The sequence below is a fragment of the Monopterus albus genome, unplaced genomic scaffold (assembly GCF_001952655.1).
Source record: "Monopterus albus unplaced genomic scaffold, M_albus_1.0 scaffold152.1, whole genome shotgun sequence".
Taxonomy (NCBI): domain Eukaryota; kingdom Metazoa; phylum Chordata; class Actinopteri; order Synbranchiformes; family Synbranchidae; genus Monopterus; species Monopterus albus.
The window spans coordinates 638,155-656,262 of NW_018128032.1; the positions used below are offsets into that span (position 1 = coordinate 638,155).

Sequence of the window (18,108 nt, forward strand, 5' to 3'; positions counted from 1 at the left end):
TAATGAAATTTTGGTTTATTTCACCCTGGCATATTTCCCATAAATGTGGCTCCTGTGGCTCCATGGGTCATGGAAACCTAGCACTCACCCCCTGTGTTCTTGAGAATCTCATAAATGAGGACTCACTTTTTACAGGATTCATGTAACAGTTCAGTTTATTTACAAAATACCAAGAGGTTCACGCTGGTAAGCTGTACTCTTTCCTTTCCTAAATCTCTACAGCAGATGTGATAAATACAAAGCTAGCACAGCCCACAGAGCCACAATAGCAACATTTATGAAATAAGCTGGAATTATCCTTTAAACTCTACAGCACATTCTCTGCACAGTATAATTTTGCAGGATCGGCATCTATTCAAAAGGCACAAAACTAGATTTGAGGGTGCATTTGATTCTAAACTGAGCTGGTTTCAACCCTTTGAAAAATAACCATATAGTGTATATTTGCTGAGTTACACTTAAGTGTTGAGGGCTTTGACTGAAACATTGACCCATGGCAGAGGAAACATGTTTGCAAGTGCATGAGTCTCCCAAAATGTGTTTGTGTCACATTTCAGAAATTCATTTAAAATGCCCTGGAGGTACCCCGTCCATTATGAACTGTCCTTTAATTACAACAGCCTGCTGCTCATGTACTGTACAAGGAGTTGAACATCAGATAACTGTGACATCTGTCATTTTGATGCAGTGATACAAATATGATGTAAAAACCTACAGCTGCACTAATAAGAGGGAGTATGTATTGCAAAACAATGCTTAAGAAAATGAAATATAAGTATTTCTAGCTATACATATAATGCTACTTTAAAGGACAAAATGTGCCTGTGGTACAATAACTTTGTTATTTATGGCACTTTTATGTCTTATCATTTTTGCATTATTATAGTCTCACACTTGGGATCTGTTATAGCCTATGTGATGTTTTCATTGTATCTTAAATTTTCTTTAATGAGGTACTTTTTTTACAGCTAATTAATTCAGCTCACAGCAGACATATTCCATTTACTCTGAAGGTAAATTCATACCTTCCTCTCCTCACTACATGTCCCAAGTTTCAATATATTCACCATTTCGTACACACGACTGTACAATGCAACTCTGTGCAATATGTGTGATAGTCCTGCAGCCAAATCAATTGGATTTGACAGGATTTGTCAAGTCCACCAGAATTCCTTTCCTCATGACATATCCTTGCAGACAATACACTTGGGGCTGAAAGTGCACAGAAAAAGACACTCAACACACGATATTTTCTTCTTAGAGGTATATTGCAGATGTGTACATTATGATGAAGGATGAGCTGTCTCTGGCTTCTGCAGCTCTGAAAGAATTACCCACTGTTTTTTTTCCTGGTGGGTGGATATTCATGTTTACTTCTTTATACACTTTGCCACTGAAAGCATGAGGTGCTGCCTGAGACATGGTCAAGTTATTTGTGTTGCTGCTTATTATGACTGCATTCAAGACTGAGAAGGATAAGGAAATAAAAAGGGATTCATTAGATCCTGAGCACAGAGCAGTAAACACGTCATACGCCTATAGGGGGTGAATGTGAGTTCTTTTTTTTGTTGTTGTTCGTTACAGTAAGTGCAACAATGACCCGCTGCCACCCTACACCGTCCCCCCCGTCCCTCCCTCCCTTCCTTCCTTCCTCCCTCCCTCCCTCCATACCATTGCAGCATCTTGTTGTGCTGGACCGTGAGCTATTCCCTTCCATCACACCTTTATCAACCCACTACTGTCTTCACCACAGTAAAAGAAACCCCCAGTTTGTCGTACATATGCTTCAAACGCAGCCCAAATGACATCACATTGCTGCAGTGCTGCACTGTCCGTGAAACGTGTCAGTCGTTTCCTCTGGTACCAAGACATTGCCCACTGGCCACTCGCCCCTTTGCTCCAGACATCATGGCGTGACAGCATGTACTCTTTTATATCGGGCTCCTATTACGCAGGTGGGCGCCTGCTCGAGGAGTAGAGGCGCATTTCCAAAGGCTGCTTGTTCTACGGGACACAGCAAGATCTCCTTCCACATCCCGCCCGGAGAAATCGGCCGCATTGCTTTGCTGAAGGAGCGGACAGACCAAGCCGTGCATGAAAACTAAGTGCTCGCATGGGTACGCATAGTATTAGGGGAGAAAGGAAAACAAGACGGCATCAGTGCATTGGTGGGATTCCTTCGCTGGCATTCAGATGGGAAGTTACACCATCAAATGGCTACAGTGATGGCAAACAACTGCCAGTAAAAGAGGCGTGCTGACTGCGCTGTGCTGCTGTAATTACTAGAGACCGGTGTTGGCGGAGAGTTTTCGACCTTCGTGGTTTTTTGACTTGCAGCCTGAATCTGTCGCCAAGCTTAAACCGTCAGAGGCTTTTCCAGCGCAACACATCGCTCCAGAAAGAGCCCCGGACTGCAGTTGTTTGTCCTCGCACCATCTGTACTGCGATTCATAACAAGCGTGAGCTTTATTGGAAACTGAATCCACCGTTTTCCTACGTTACAAACCCGTACACGGGGACTTGAGACGAGCACGTACGCGTTATCCCATGTGAACGCGGCTGGGACGCAAGATGCGCACTCTCCTGAGCTTTTGGATTTTGGGGATTTCAGCTTTACGTTTTCTGCCTTGAAACATCAGTCGGATAGTACTGGGATTTAAGGTGGGGTTTTATCCCTGCGCAGGTAACTGGAAGATATCCTACTGTATCTTGTTCATGACACTTCAGCAGCAGATTGTCGTTCATCACGTCCGTTGGATTTGTCAGCACAACCCCGATCACCTTAATAAGATGGTTTAGGCGTGAATTTGGAATAAATGAACTCCCATTGCCGCCTGCGATTGTTTGCCAATTTACTCGGCGAGACAAAAGTGGACGCTGGAAATCATGTGCAATAGGATCAACCCTTTGGCATCTGCCTTATTAGTCCCACTTTTGGTAAGTCACTTAGTAGACTTGGCGAGCAATGTGCAATTGATTTGGGCACCCCTGACACATGTGTGGATTGACTGGAGCTATGTCTCTGACGAGGGAATCAGTGTGGTGCATCTCTCATCCACAATGATTGTGAGTGTGCAAACTATTAAATGTAGAATAATAGGTCTGCAATATGCTTCACCTCTCTCTCTCTCTTTCTCTCAGATATATACATGCATGTGTGTGTGGGGCTACTTGGATGTTCAGTCCTCACATGGCGGAGCGTTAGTGCTGTTATATGTTACAGTGTGTTAGAGTCCAAAACAGTGCCCTAATACTTTAGCTGTGCAGTGGCTCCAAACAGTGTACTAACACACGAGCTGAATTCCCAGAGACTGAAGTGCATGTGGAAAAAGCCCGGGCGTGTCTGCATCAGCACGACACAGAGACCAAGACTTTTCATAAACCAGCAGCGCTGCAATCCTCCCATCAGGGAGAATGGCACTGGTTGATGCCAGAGTGGATTGTTTTACAGTGGAGCCACAGCCCTTGAATAATGAGAACAACTTATTAGTACCCCTTTGAGTTGGGTTTAAAGGCTGCAGGCTACAGCTAGATGACAGGACGATTGTTTTGTCATGAGATGCGGCCTCAGCAGGATGTGTGCACTGTGTATGTGAGCTAGAGGGCTGCACACATTTTGTTTCTGACCATCAGCTAAGCAGGTTTAGAGATGATAAAGAGATTAAGAAACACTGAGGCAGCATGATAATGCTCTCACGGCTGCTGCAAGTGAGTGCTGTCAATTACATTTGAAGCTGGAATTTTTAGCCTGTCTCATCATTTTCTAGTTGCTTAATAATCTTGACCTCATTAGATTCAACTCAGCATTTGTAGGAAGATTGGTACACTTTAGCTCTTCTTCTTTTGGCATGCAGGCCCAGAGAGGTCAGTGTCTGGTCTCAGGAAATGCTCTTCATTACTTAGAGGACAGGTGGGGGAAGCGTGGAGATAGCGAGGTTGCAAATATATTAGATTGAGGAAGAGTTAGATGTCAGTATTCTTACACTACTGTCAACCAAATATCCTTCATACTGCTTTATCCACATAATTCCTTCAAAGACATCCCCTGGGGAGGATATAAGCATTGGCCAGCTGTGCTGCTACATCAGCCTATGCAGTGAGTGTTACTGCGGGTTACAGTGCTACTGGCAAACACTGACTACCAGCCGCATCTACTGTATACACCCTGCTTTTACTCTGAGTGAGCCGTAGGACTGCATGAATCTTCCTACATGGCAGTGCATCGCCTCTTTACAGCGATGTAAGTGCACAGTCAGATGGAATATGAAAGTTGTCCCAAGGTCTTGGCATGGCTCCATTTTCTGACAGATGCCTCTAATGCATAAGAGCAATAAAAAAGAAAAACTAACTGTAAAGTCATATAAGAATTTTATGGTAAAAACAAACAAAAGCACAAGCAGTTGGTCATGCTATTGTCAAGTGTTTCAGTAAAGGTTGAAACCTGTGTGTGCGAATGGGTGAGTGAATAGAGCAAACTGAAATTATGTTTAGTTAAAGCTGTGCATCATACAGGTTTTAACATAAGGGAGTTGAAAAGACTCCTAGAGGTTAATGAGGTATCTTCCCAGGAGGGTAGATCCCCTTGAGTCTTATTGGATTTGTAATTTAAATTAGCAATGCCTAGAGCAGGGCTCTTATGTATTTAGGAGACTTTTGTGTTGCTTATTGTGTGTTTTGCAATAAATAGTAATGATCGGGTCTTTGGCTTGTCAGTGTGTTGCAGGATGTTACAGCAGAAGCTCAGAGCACTTGCTCATGTATTTTCCTAATGAAATTGGACAGGATGGTCATTACCATTATTATGCAATATTGCCAACATTGCCATGTTTAGCATTGCCACCGCATGCAGGAAGCAACAACACAATAAATTCATATCTCAGCAGGTAATGCATAAAATGAGAGTGACTTTGCAGTGTGTATAGAGGTTTTTGTTTTGCTCTCTGGGTTGCTGTATACAGGCTGTGGGGTGAGATTAATGGGGTCTCTCTGCCTTGCCATTATGTTGCATTGTATTACAGCAGCTGCTGGTGGTGCCAATGCGATGTCATGTGTTAGCATTATGAAATCGGGACCAGTAGAGGGTTATCAGCCACTGTATGAATGAGAAAATAACAGCAAGCACAAGCTATTGATCTGTATTAGGGAGTATGAAAGACTTCATAACAGATTATATAGACCTGTGTGTGTTGTCTATACAAGGCATATTAAAATAGGTGTTTACAGAGACTCATGCTCATAGCTGGGAATTTGCAAAATGCACACATTTTCTCCAAAGATAACTTTTTTTTCAAGTTACTCTATAATTCTGGAAGTCAAAATGGTTTAAGGGACTTTTAACACACATGATTATCAGTCAGTCTCACACACAGTTATGTTCAGTATCATGGTACCATATGGTATTCTGTGCCGGCTCGGAGGTGCAGAGATAGAAGGCTGAACCCAGCACTAAGGAAACGTTTGCTGAAACTGAGAGGAGACACTGATCTTTTCTTTGGCTTCTCCTCTCGTTACTGTTTAATTCTTGCATGCAGAGTCCAGAATTCACATAATTAACAATAGTGCAATTACCACTTCTTTTAAGTTTGCCATGGTTTGCATCATAATGCACTTTGATTCGTTGTTGTTTATTTCCAGACATTGCATAAAAGCAAACAACAGCCCTAGTTATATCAATTAAGTAATCAAGTGACCGAGTGAGATAGATGTTTCTCCCCAGGCAAGTCAAGTTATTTAGTGCTCAAGATGCATGAAAAAAGTTGAAGAAAAGGCGTAATTACAACTAGCCAAAAAGATCAGAGGAGTAGCCACCAAAGCACTGAAGCAATTAAACTAGAGCTATCCTTGCAATTTATTTTTTAAGGTTAGCGAGTAACAAAGTGACAGAAAAACACAGTGGTGCGCTCAAAGCACTGAGCACTGGAGGAAACAGGTAAATAACATGCAGGCCTCAAGAGGCAAAAAACGCTTTCTGCTTCTCAGCTTTGCTGCATCATGAATTTCAATAGGAGCAAAAGATAAGAGCTCTAAAATATTACACTAAGAATACTGCAGTAGTAGACAGAGCTTTAATTCACTTAGGTGAAATACTGTATTTCCTACAGTAGGTATATACAATATTAGATGTTGAAAGAATGTCTTAATTATCAGTAAAAAAATTAATTGACAGTGTGTATGAGAGAGAACCAGAGTAAAATAAACCCATGTACAGTCCAAAGACATGCATGTTAGGTGGTAAATCTGAATTAATTAGTCTTGTGTTTCACTTGTGACATGTCCAGAGTGCACCCTGTCTCTGGCCCAGTGAATGGTGGGAGGGACTGCTGTCCCCTGTGAATGTGTTCAGGACAAGCAGTGTTGCAGTAAGTGCATTGCTCTGTGGCTCATGTCACTATAAATTCCTTACAGTTAGTCGACTGTACTGGCATGCATTTGTTTGCAAATGTTCAGTCAGCACACTGAGGTGAAACAAACCATCCTCAGCTGCAGCCGAATACTTTCCAGAACTTCATAAAAATATAATTTAAAAGTTCAAAACCCAGCGTTGATAGGCGCCATCACTTTCTGCACTTGTTCATGCTTTGATATGTCTTGAGCGCATTCATATTCTGGCTTAGTAAATAAGGGGTGCTGCATGGTTCCTTTTATCTGGGAGGATTTAAGCCCCTAACATCTGAGCAGTACATCTGAATAAAGGAAACTGTCATTTACTGTCACAGAGCGTGAACATGTGCCTGCAGCATGCCTGTTAACTGTGGCTGTGGTGCTGCAGTTTGTTTCCGACAGTGACTGATAAAGCAGGTGTGCACAAGGAGCGCTGAAGCTTAAAGACTGACCTGCTCGGCACTACATGATAAATGTCACATGTAAAATGGAGCAACAGACTGTGACCAGAATGTACAGTGGGAGCTGGTGTTGGGGGCTATTAGAAGGAAACAGTCGAGTCATTTTTAGAGACTAGCTGTCTGAAAGAGGGATAAAGACTGACATAAAGATTTGTATGGAGGTGAGAGGGCTACTACTTTCAGGAATACTGATATTGAACACCCAGCTGAGCCCAGTGGTAAGCAGTCGCCATAATCCAAACACACCATATTCAATGTGTCTAGAGCAGGTGGGGTCCTGATGCAAATATTCAACTGGGAGAACATTTCACCTGCTGTAGTGCATCTGGCTTTTAAACTACAGAGGAGCATCGCATTTGATACCCATGAGATGTACTACATGGTACCAGCCAGTTGCCTGTTCCTTTTGTTGTCTTGGATAAGAAGATGATTGGTGGCATCTGACTCCCCCAAGAACCACAGTTGTGCCGTCATCCTGCCATGTGGCAGCCATAGGTGGTTGCTCCCGACACCATGTGCCAGAGCCTTCATAAGGGCATTTTAGTACAGTGATATGAGATCATGGTGTAAAGGAGAAACAATGGCTGCCTGTAGTACAGTGTAATAGCAAATCTTCTGTGATGTCTTAGCTTCTAGTCCTCTACTGTTTACCTGAAGGTGACATTGATTTAGGTCATGCTTTTAGCAGCTGCATCTGGTCATATTGATCAATATTCTCTACCAGAGCAGCATATCTCTTTGGCTCTCCTGAGAAAGCCAATTAAGAGAGCTCCATGCTCTCATACAGAATTGGAAATGCACACAAACACATCTTCCCCACAGTCCCATTAAATAATGCATAAGAACAATATATTATTGTGCACCGCCTACTATCACAGATTCTCCTAGTTCTAGTAAGACTTTCTTCTCTGAACTAAGAAGCATTGGACAAAATGTAGTACATTTAATGCACTATTTATTCTTGACTGAGGCATTAGGAAAAAGATAATGTCTCCCTGAATTACTCCTACTGAATATGGCACTGTGATGAGGGATCATTCTGTCCTTATGCATTGATTTCTTTGTCAGAAAGTTGTATGGTGTGCTCTTTATCAGACGGCACTGGGCTCATTGGAGGTGTCAAGTCTTCTGCCTATTAAAGGCTGGAGGACTGCACAAGAATTAACTATTCTACAGAAGCGAGCGGTTAAGAGGCTCAACCTTCACATTCTGCTTTCTCTGTTTGGTTGAATATCTGGCTTTAATAGAGACACGTACATAATCTGGTAACCCAGTGCCAAAATAAAAAGTCTTTTAATAATATCTTGTCACAGACAGTTTTTTCCCTTCTAGGTGTCTGTTTAAAATACCTATGCATGTTGTTCCAGGACACCTGTGGGAACTGGATGTGTTTCACACAATGCTGTTTGATACTGTACAGCCTCAATAGGGTTTTTTTAATTACATATAGGGGAAGATTAATCAGAAAATGTGATTAAAATTTCCACAATATTTAATATCTTGACACCTAATCAAAGAACATGTTGAACTCTGAGAGATTCTGTCAGGCATCTTGATTTCTTGCTTTTGTAGCTGAAAAACAATAGTACGGGGAAAACAAAACCTCTTCTAGCCTTGATTAAATCTCTCCCAATTCTTAATGTCTGCAAGGAGAATTTTAAATGGCCTCTGCATCACTGACACAAGTCTGAATACACAGCTTAAAGGAGATGAAAAGTATATTACCTCAAAGAATCAGCAGCAGCAAAAACTTTATTCATTCATTCAAGCACCTATGCATGCAGACCGCTTCTACAAACATTTGTGAAAGAATGGGTCACTCTCAGGAGCTCAGTGAACTCCAGCATGGTACCATGATAAGATACCACCTGTGCAATAAGTCCAGTTGTGAAATTTCCTCGCTACTAAATATTCCACAGTCAAATGTTAGTGGTATTATAACAAAGTGGAAGTGATTGGGAACGATGGCACCTCAGCCACAAAGTGGTAGGCCACATAAAATCACAAAGCGTGGTGAGCAGATGCTGCGACGCCTAGGGCACCGATGTCGCCACCTTTCTGGCTTATCATTTTAAGTGGAGACACAATTTCCCCCTCCCGGTTGGTCATACATATACTAATACAGATTTATAGTACTGATATATAGTACGCAATACTACTGGAAATCTAACAGACACTTAGAGTGGTGGTCCTACACATTTAAGATGCCACCCATTTCCATTTTTGGCAATGCATTTTACTGGTTATACTAGCCTTTTAGAGGTACCTGAAATGGTACCAAGGTACTAGATGGTTTATAATTTCAATAACCACCATTGAAGACCTCATTTAATGCACATACCTGTTCTGTCCTCGCTGTTGTACAGTATATACAACATTTGCTGGGGATGATGTTAATATAGCAATAAGGAAGGTGAGAGGGCTGATAAACATATACATTACCAGCCACTTTCCCACTGAATTGAATGTGAAAGTGAGATCAAAAATTTGATTGGGAGTATATCTGTATAATAAACCATTATCTTTTTATTTTTTATTATGATCTGACAGTATACATACATTATCTGTAAGGAAAATAGCTTTGTAAAATTAAAATTTTCCAGTATTCAGCACTAGAAACACCCTATTTCAACAAACAAAAGAAGTACTAAGCAATGCTGGATCATTCATAGAACCTTAATGACTTATGATAAAGATATGATGATAAAAAAGATGACAATGATGTTGCAAACTGAGAAGAGTTCATAAGGCAAAGAGATGTAGCCTGCATGTTATTATAACCAATATGAAATGTACAGTGATAGGATTTCTGGTCTTCCCATGGTGGGATGATTAGGTCTGGAGAGTGAAACATTATGCATCAGTGTGACATGAAAAGAGATGACTAGAATACAGCTGTATCCAGATGTAGGTAACAGTGTGTTTGTTTGTTTTTTTACTCGGTGCCTGTCTGATGAATCTGAATGCATTAAGCAGATTCCTTGATAGAACAGCAAAATTCCCAAATGTATTTGGATGCTTGTGTTGTACTGACAATGAGACAGCATTGCTATCACTCCATTAATGCATTTTTTAAAATGTATATACACATCTATCACCATCACTTACCATCACTGCTCAGTGTTGTTAATGTGCCTCTACTTAGACATGTTTAAAATTCTTTATTGTTACTTTGTTGTGTAGGCACCAGTGCACAAAGCAAGGTCCATAAAGACATGGATGAGTGAGTTTGGTGTGGAAGAACTTGACTGGCCTGCACAGAGTCCTGACCTCAACCCGATAGAACACCTTTGAGATGAATTAGAGCGGAGACTGCGATCCAGGCCTTCTCGTCCAACATCAGTGTTTGACCTCACAAATGTGCTTCTGGAAGAATGGTCAGAAATTCCCATTAACACACTCCTAAACCTTGTGGACAGCCTTCCCAGAAGAGCTGAAGCTGTTATAGCTGCAACGGGTGGGCCAACATCATATTAAACTCTATGGATTAAGAAGAAGTTGTTACTCAAGTTCATTTGCATGTGAAGGCAGACAAGTGAATACTTTTGGCAATATAGTGTATGTGAGGTTTATCTAACATGGGAGGAACAAACTGTTATTTTACTGTCTTGTCAGTAAGAGTCTAGCAGGTCTGTCTCAGGCTGTGGTGCACTGTATCCATGTCAAGCTGTAGATTATTGCTGTTTAAATCTCTGAGACCATGGAAAGCTTTACAGCTCTAAAATACTGAGCTCATTCTCCTCAGAAGAGGCCAACATATGGTCGAGAACCGTTTCTGCAGAAATGTAGATCAAGTAATTATTGACCAGTATTTTCTGTTTAAGTATTGGTTGTAGAATATCTTCATTATGATCACTGCAGATAAAAGGTTTGTTATGAACAACATCTGCTTTTGTGTTTGAGAAAATGCTGGATTACTGAGAAACAGAACAAAGTTGTGATAACCTACCTGATGAAGAGCTGACGCAGTGTGATTTATTTGGCTGCACTTTTTTGTGTAATCAATGTAACACATCAATCAGTGCATTATATGAGCAGAAGGCTACTGAAGCAAAATGGATTTCTTTCAGGCACAGAGCCTGAACTCAACAACTCAACATCTGCTGGTTGTTTCTAGCTTTGTTTCCCATATTGTTCAATGAAGTTCAGCTGTTAATTTTGAGTGAATGACTGTTATACTGTGCCTGCAGTTAGTATGCAAAATATTTGCTCTTGTATTCTAACAGGAAATGATCAAATGCTTTGATCACTGAACATTAGGGGTGTGACGAGATCTCCTGCCACGAGATCTAAAACGTGACGATATTTCGATGTATCAAGGCCAAAGCTGTCTCGCGATATCAGTGCATAACAGAACCAAAGGAGCTGTCAGTATGAGAGAGTGTGACTGTACGTTCACATTAGTCAGACAAAAACACAACTCCCTGCTGTGTTTTAACACAGGGTTGTGTTGGTCAGGGGGTGAGGGGTTGCAGGGGGACTGTTGTAAGAGTGTAAACTACAGCCACGTGGTTACAAATCAATGTGCGCGGCCTCATTCACGTTTCCAGCCTGTGAGTTTTCATTGTATTTTATTAGCCATGCTGCTAATGTAGCCTGCTCTACCTTAGTCGAATAAAAGACCATTTTTTCCAATCATATATTTTGTCACTGAAAATTTCTTTAAAATAGTGTTAAAATATCATCTCCAATATCGTGTATCGTCTCACCTCGTGAGCTACTGTAAGTGTATCGTCACACCCCTACTCACTGCAATGAAAGTACAACTTCAAATGCATGCTGCTAAAACTTTCAAGTTTACAAAGAGCAACATATTTTTCTAAACATGTAATACTTGTTTCTCTTGTTGTTTTCAGAGATATTTGTGGGGCTGTTTCATCTCAGTTCACACTTAACCAAACTTAATTTCTTTTAGTTGTGAGCATGTCTTTTCTGCATTGCATTGTGAAAGAGCAGCATACATCCATACACTCCACAGTGTTTTCAAGGCTGCTTTCTGATGTTTTTGAGTATATTCACATTTAAGTGTGAACACATCACATACTTTAAACCTGCTTAGACTTAGTATGGAGTAGCTATAATTTGGGGACCCAGTGATGTTTGTTATTTTGCATAATTTGAGTATTTAATAATTTTGTATTTATTTGTGTCTAATTATGTCTCTAAATCCAAAAATGTTTATATGAATATGTATATGTATTTGTTTGTTTTTCTAACCACCCATCTACCTGTTTCTGTCCTTAGTGTGCCTTAGACCTTTGTGTGTTAGCTTATTTTCTGAGCTATTTGGCTGTTAACAGAGTGTGTGATGGGAGAAGCCAAGGTGAAACATGACATAACACTATAAGACTGTTAAATGGCAATACATTTGGTGTGCTAATTGTGCTCAATACAGCAGCGTGCTGTGATTAAAACTCAGTCGTCACTCTGTTTTCCAGGTGGCGAAGTGTGATTTCTGTCAAAACCTTTCTGAGGGCACCTCTGCCCTTTAGTGGGGCACTGACAATATACAAAAACTATCTATGTATTTAGTGGATGAAGTGCACGCCATGCTTTGCACATGCTTTGAGAGTCACAATACGGCTTCAGCCAAATATAGTCTATAAAACACTATAATGATGCAAGCCCTTTCCCTTGTACTTAATGCCTGGGAAGTGCTTACTATAAGGATACAATGCAACAAAAAATGCTCTTTCATCATTCATTGCAAAGAAATTGCCATGCTGATAAGGGGAGCAGTATTTTCATAAATAAAGATAAGCCTGTCTGGCAAATGTGATCTTTTTTAATTTGCATTTTCCTTCACTGAACAAGTACTGTCCATTGCAAAGGTGATACTCTGCCAATATACTACTATCTTTAAATTGAAAATCTCCCTCTGGAGACTAATTAACCCACAGCACTCCTATTTTGTTTCCCAAAGTACCTATTTTGGACCTTGCACACTCATGTAAGCCAGCCCATCTTCTCGATTGAGTCTTTTGTGCTGCGGGGAATCATCAGTATAGGCCTGCACTAGGGCAGCTGGCTGACGTTGACTTATATGAGATGTGAACTGGCAAAACAAAAGCACATCAAACTCCTATGTTGAAAAAAAAAAACAGCGGTAGCATAACAGTCTCGGCCCTCAGCACACCTGTCTGTCAAGATGCATTGAGAAATACCAACCAAGCTCATGTCAGAGAAAACAGCGCCCAGTAGAAGGTCAGCTGAACAGTATATCATGTTCATATGAGAGGTGCTGACACGCAAAATAATATGAAAGCTTGGTTTGATAGCAGCATCAGTACACTATGTAACAAACTATCAGACAAACCAGTCTAGAAATGTAAAGTGATGTTAAAGAGTGATTATCTTGAAGGGGGTGTTAGGCTTATGGCCTGTTGGAGCCATCAGTGCTTACAGTTCTGATGCATTTTGACAGGCTCCAGTAAGATCTGTTCATTAGAAAGCTCTTCCAAACACTTTCTCTGTGCAGAGACCTGATAGATGATGACTGGATGTAGTCATTGTGGGCTGCATGTCTATTGATGAAAAGGAAGACGGGGATTAGCGGTGTAGGACATTTATAAAGTTTGTTGGCCTCTTCTCGTATGTTTAGACGGATGGATGGTTGAAGACTTCATGGCTATCCTGCAGAGCTGCATGCTTCATTGAGTTTAGCAAAGCTGGAAATGACTGATTTATTGTACTGTAAGGATGCTGGTATTTGATTTCAGGCTTACCATTCTTTCCGTCATTACATGCCAGGGAAATTTTGCTGCGCTACATTTATCTCACATTTGTTTAATGTTCCTAAATCAACACTTTATTTTCTAGTGTGAATTCATTTTCTTATGTTGCTGCTTTATTTAACATTAAGTAAACAATGGTAATTTAATTGATGCAGGAAGGTTCCCTCTTGATTGAATATGTTCATATTGCTTCTATCACACACATTATGTGAAGGATCTGAACATGTTTTGTGCCACAGCTCTGTTGTTTGAGTGTGTTCATACTTGACACTTAAATACCTGCACAAACAATAATTTTCTTTTCTTTTTAAATCAATCTGTTAAAGGTGTAGTATGTTAGATCTAGAAGGATTTATTAGCAGTAATGGGCTATAGTATTAGGGTTGGGTATTGCTTTCCATTCAGTTTCTGCGTAGCGAACCCAGTTCTTATCGATTCCCGGTTCCAATTCCAAAATTTTTTGGGAGAGAATTCCCACCCATAAATATGTCAAGAACAAAGTTCTTTTTTTATTCTTGGCACAATAAGGCATCAGTAAACTGTCAAATGGCAAATGTGACACAAAGCTTTTTGATTTCCTTCATTTATAAAAATTTATATTACTCATTTTATGAGGAAAGATCATCAAAAACAATTATAAACCAAAACCATTTAAATAAATAATAGAAAAGAAAATCTAACAATTGGACAGAATATCCCTGGAGGGAGGGTCTTAGAAATTTTACTCATTTTATTAAGCTACACCTACCTGTACCTGGGGTGTTACTGTGGCTGGGAGAGCACAGCACATCGAGCGCAGTGCAGTCCTTCAGATTTACACAATGTTGAAGCCGCTGTTAGCTTTTGCTTGCTCAAGTCAGCCATGCCTGTTTTCCAAGTGGGCAATTTGTCCTACATTTACAGTAATTGATATGAAACGGCTGTGAGGGCTGTATAACATGGTGTATGAGAGCTTTGCCGAATGCAGCAATCTGCAACCTCACTGCTAGCTGTCACTAAATCTGACACACTGCACCTTTAATTTTTTGGTCTTTTAAAATGTCCAAAAATGTGAATGTATAAGAAAAAAGTGAGTGGATGGAACGAGGACATGCTTGGCAATGTTTCACTTCCTCTGCATGAAAAATGACTTAAATGATTAAGCATGTATCAAAATAGATAGAGCCTGTTTTACATTTTATCACTTTAATGACTATTTGACAAATTGTTTAAGCTCTAATTCAGTTTACTATCAAACAAGAAAAAGAAATGCAGCACATTCACACAACTGTTTGACATTTTTGTTAAAAAAGAGTTATCAGTTCGAATAATTCTACTGAGGAAAGTATTGGGTGGACAAATAGTTTAATATAAAGGTACAAGATATGCCATCGGGTTTATACTGGTCTATGTTTATATTTATGTGGTGAGTCCATTGTTATATTGTCCCATTTGTCATAAAATTTGCTACAATTTCATAAAGTGTCACAGTGAAGCTTAACAAAGTGTCTCTCCAGTCTTCATAGCTCTAGGAAAATTATATTCATGTTCACAAATCTCCACAAAAGTGTCCAAGACTGTGCTGCAGAGATGACGTGTCATTAATTTAGGGACTATTTTGCTACCAGTGCCTCTAATTATTAAACCTCCTTATCAAAGACAGATTTGTCAAGATTTCACACTTGAATCTCAACATTTATTGACTCAGCTTGGTTTATGTCACTTTACAGTTCCCAAAGAAAGCCTCCCTAAATGGCACAAATACATTATCTAATTGGCAAAAATATGGCATGCTAATATGACAGACAGTGGAAAGTTAAAACTGTTGCCCTTTCCATCTTGTCTCATACTTTGTTTTGCTATGCGACTAGGTGCTGCTTTGTGAGAGCAGGTCTCAGAGGAAATAAAGCTCTGGTTCAGGATGAAAAGAGATAACATCTGAGAAATCCTTTAACTGAAAGAGCGCATGGCATTAGCTCAGTAATAGCAGCTGGATACCCTTTGATCCTCAGCTGGGGAGGAGAAGCTGGTTGAATGACTGTGATAAGGCATGCAGCAGTTAAGCGCTTCCATTGTGTCTTATATTATAATATATCATTCATAAAGGTGACAGGTCTCGAGCACTGGGTGGACCCAGGTATGTAGACACAGACTGAGGAATAACTTATAGAAAATTTTAATATAAGGACATTGGAGAGGGAGACAAGGGAAAAACTCAAGAGCTCAACCTAATAAAGCGTAACAAAAAGTAAAAACTAGGCCAACAACAAAAACAGTTCAATCAGGGAGCTAGGCAAGCGAACTCAAACTCGCAACTAAAACCAAACCAGAGAAACAAACAAAGAATTCTTACTGATAGATACTGTAAATCCAAAACTCAAAAGGAACAGTCCAAAAGTAGCCAGGGCAGGAAACAAACAGGAGACACAGACAAAACTTGTAAGATCAATGCAAGTACATAACAGGAAGTAAGTCCAAAACCCTAACAAAAGGTGCTTGAACACACATGTATACACGTTTTATATGTGTAAACTTAGTTTTGTAAGCTTGTACATTTAGGTCTCTGTCTGCAAGCTCAGTTTTGCAGTTTGCACATTCAGTTTCAGTCTTATTCTTACAAGGTATAAGGCAAAAAAAAACTTGTGCAGGTGTGTGTGCACATTCACATGCTTTTGAATGTGCACACTATCTATCTATCTATTTATTTATTTATTTATAGATGACATGGTGACATGTCACCAATTTTAAGATAAGACATTTGAGCAAGCAACACACTTGGCAGCTGGCTGTAGGAAAGAGACTATTGTATTATACGTTGAAACCGTTGGCCATTTTACTGTCTGCATTGATGTCTCCGGTGATCACTTCACATAACCACAACAAAATGGCATTTTAAATCATATAATTAAAGAAACGATTGGGATTAAAATGCTCATTTGAACATGTGCCAATATATAACAACATAATAATAAGATATCTTGCTTAAGTTCTTTTTCACTATGCTACAAATGTTGTTTTATTGGAATATTCTTCCTGCGTCTCTTCAGTCACTTTTCAGTCAGCTGACAATGATATTAGCTTTATTCCACCCATGTCATATTGTGATTAAAGCGCTCTGGTTTTCTTTCCTTTGCAGGCTTGTAGATAAGACACATCAGTGTTATTTGCTGTGTTGCCATGGCAGCAAACATCCCTCAAACCTGTTAGGTGTTTGTGGCGTCCTGGTGGCTCAGCTGGATAAGATGTGTGGCTGTAATCGTGATGATCTGTGTTTGAGTCCAGCAGGAGCACTTTGTTACATATTTCTCCTTTCTGTCTTTGTCCACTGTATTCAAGCATAAAAATAACCTTTAAAAATCTTTCGCAAGTAAAATTCGTATTAGACAAAATACGGAATGAAAGACATTTTGTGCAAGATATTCTGATTCACTATGCTTCATCTTAACCTATGGTGGTAAATCCTAAATTTTTGTTTTAAAATATGTACATGGAGGCAGATTTATTGCCTTTCAGCATCAGAATCCGCTTTTATTGGCCAGGTATGTTGGACAGACAAGGAATTTGACTGTGATACAGTGGTTCTCAGTGTGTATGTACAATGTTTTTCCATAAAGCAACGAGCAAACAAGTTAACAAGATAAGACTGAGAGAACAAAAAAAAAAAAAAAAAAAAATTTGATAAAGTAATGCACATTAAAAAAAATAAAAATAAAAATAATGTACTTATAAATAATAACCGTCCCTGGTAGGCTAGTGGTTAAGGCGCAGCGCTCTCGTCGCTGCGGCCCGGGTTTGAGTCATGGTTGCGTCAGGAAGGGCATCCAGCGTAAAGTACATGCCAAATGTCAACATGCGAGTCGTCAGTGTGACGATTCACTGTGGCGACCCTTAAATGGAAAAAAGCTGAAAGTGACTTTCTTTCTACTTATAAATAAAGAAATACATTATATATATACACACAGTTTAGGTGCAGTTTTCCAGGTAGATATAAACAAGAAAGAGTAATGGCACTGTTTTCACTTTCATAAAATGTGCTTCAATCTATGCCAAAGTCACAAATATCAACAACCTGCTAAAACACAAACAGTCATGATCTTTAATGTCTTTATTGAACACACACATTAAACATACAAAGTGATGGTGGAAAAAGTAATGGCAACAGCTGGTTGAACCACCTTTGACAGCAATAACCTCAAGTAAGTCAAGGTCAAGTCAAAGTGTTTATTGTCATGTGCACAGTAAGGAAACATGTTTCCTTGTACAATGAAATTCCTACTTAAACAGCAAGTGAAAAGAAATACAATAAAAAATATAAGAATACAATACAGAGAGAACATATACTGTATACCATAAGAGAAAATGTATGCTACATCGAAGCTGTATGTGCAACAGTCAATGAATGTGCAATTATGCATGTGCAAACTCAGAATATAAACAGTCAAGTGGAATTACATGAAGTGATTCCTGATTATAAACTCCTGTCAGCTGTTTAGGAATCTGATGGCAGTTGGAAAGAAAGAGTTTTTCAGTCTAGAAGTCCTGCATTTCACACT

At 39.8% G+C, this 18,108-nt stretch overlaps 1 protein-coding gene across 3 annotated transcripts in view; it reads left to right on the top strand.

Annotated features, from left to right (window-relative positions):
• Positions 1-1,830: 1,830 nt before the first annotated feature.
• The window catches only part of lrfn1 (leucine rich repeat and fibronectin type III domain containing 1), a 118,986-nt gene continuing 102,708 nt past the window's right edge, over positions 1,831-18,108 (top strand). For all 3 annotated transcript variants that reach the window (XM_020614877.1, XM_020614880.1, XM_020614878.1), the window contains exon 1: positions 1,831-2,937. The gene's annotated coding sequence lies outside the window, so the exon portion shown is untranslated. The remainder of the gene's footprint in view (positions 2,938-18,108) is intronic.